This window comes from Penaeus monodon, chromosome 22 (genome assembly GCF_015228065.2).
Source record: "Penaeus monodon isolate SGIC_2016 chromosome 22, NSTDA_Pmon_1, whole genome shotgun sequence".
Taxonomy (NCBI): Eukaryota; Metazoa; Arthropoda; class Malacostraca; order Decapoda; family Penaeidae; genus Penaeus; species Penaeus monodon.
The window spans coordinates 7,083,276-7,085,170 of NC_051407.1; positions in this window are offsets into that span (position 1 = coordinate 7,083,276).

Consider the following 1,895-nt stretch of genomic DNA (forward strand, 5'->3'; position numbering starts at 1 on the left):
ACGGCATGTTACTTCACTTTCTTGAATTCATAAATATTTGAAGGAAAACAGTTATTTAATATGGAGTTATGAGGCATGCAGTATAAAACCTTAACTGAATAAATTAAATATTTGGCAAATTTGCATTAGCGAATACGCCGCAAGGTTTATATGAAACTGCATATCCGTTAATAGTAGAAACTCAAACAGGAATATTACGATAAAAGTTTTAGGGAAGAGAGAGTTGATTTTGAACTAGTGAAATGTGGTATAAAAGGGTCTCCTGTCACTAACACATCACAATATCTTCACAATGAAGCTTCTGGTAAGCCCTCTTTTAATCTCGTAGCCACAAATATATGAAGTTATACTACAAAGAAAGTATATCAATGACTATGTAGATCAGTGTCAATTATTTTCGTTTTATATTTCAGGTACTCATCTTCACTGTTATAATTGGGGTTTCTGCAAGACCTCAGGGCTACAGCCTTCTTCCGCCTTCCGGTCCATCCTTCGCCCCTTTAACACCTCGAAGATGCAACGAAGGTCAAGTGTTACATGTGGACGGCAGGTGTGTTACTCCAAGAGTCAACCGTCGTGTTTTCTTGTATGATGTGCCAAGAATTCCCACGCCTTCAGGTCCTCCACTTTTTATCCCAGCACCAACTGTTGAGACCAATCTGTTGTTCATCCGAACTCCTGAAGGAGGACAAGGACCTGATCCTATCGTTGTGCCTCCTCCTCAGCAGCAGCACGTCGTGTATGTTCTCAACAAACAGTCTGAAGGAGGTCAGAAGGTAATTCACGTTCCAGCACCACCGTCATCTGATCCTGATGTTTACTTCGTCAACTACGCTGAAGGAGAGAACCCCGTTCTTCCCAGTGGAGTCGATCTGCAGACTGCACTGAGTGCAGCCTCTGTAAGTGGTGGTCAGTCGAATGGAGATCTTGGTGACATCACTTCTATTACTGCTGGTACGTCGAATGGTTTTGGCAGCAGTAATGGTGTCAGTTCTAGTGTTGGAAGTGGCAACGGATTTGGTAGTGGAAATGGTTTTAGTTTCAGAATTCAAGGCAACAACAATGGTTTTGGAAACAATAATGGATTTGGAATTAGCAATGGTTTTGGAAGCTCTGTTGTTGATAATGGTATCGGTAGCATTAGCGACCTTGGTTTCGGTAATGGGTTTAGAAGCACAATACTTGGATCAAATAATGGTTTTGGAATTAACAATGGTATAGTAGGCAACAGTGGTTTAGGAGGGAACAATGGTCTTGGAACCAGCAGTGGCTTCAGTGGTAGAAAGGATTTAGAAAGTAGCGTTGGTCTTGGAATTAGCCATGGTTTCGGACTCAATGGTGGTAATATCAGAACTCTTCCGCCAAACACACACGTTTCACCGGTGCCACAGCCTTACCAACACCATGAAGGGAAACCATTATTTATGATGTAAGTTTACCATAAAAAATGAAATATGCTGTGTATGTTTAGAGAGAAAATATGGTTTAAGCTCCGATACTCTAAAAGTCAACCTTGGCTTTGTAAGCAGTAACGGGTCTTCAAGCAGTGAAAGGCTAAGGGATGTCAGTTGGTTCGAAAGAAAGCGCCCATGTCTTTTATAACAGCAGAGGTTTTGAAATTAATAATGCTCTAGAAGTAACAATTATATAAGAATAAACACCATGTTTAGAAATATCGGTGTTAGCAGCGGCAGTAGTAGCATCCAACTAACGGCAAAGTTTCACCGTTATCACAGTTGTACCATGTACCCAAAACTTTGTATATTGAACGAGAAATGTGAATATAGTTTTACCTTTTACTGGAATCGTCGTTGTGTTGTATGGGTGCTGCATGGAGAATTGTGTGAAAAGAACACTAATAAATTCATACCGTAATTTGCATATTTTATTACGTC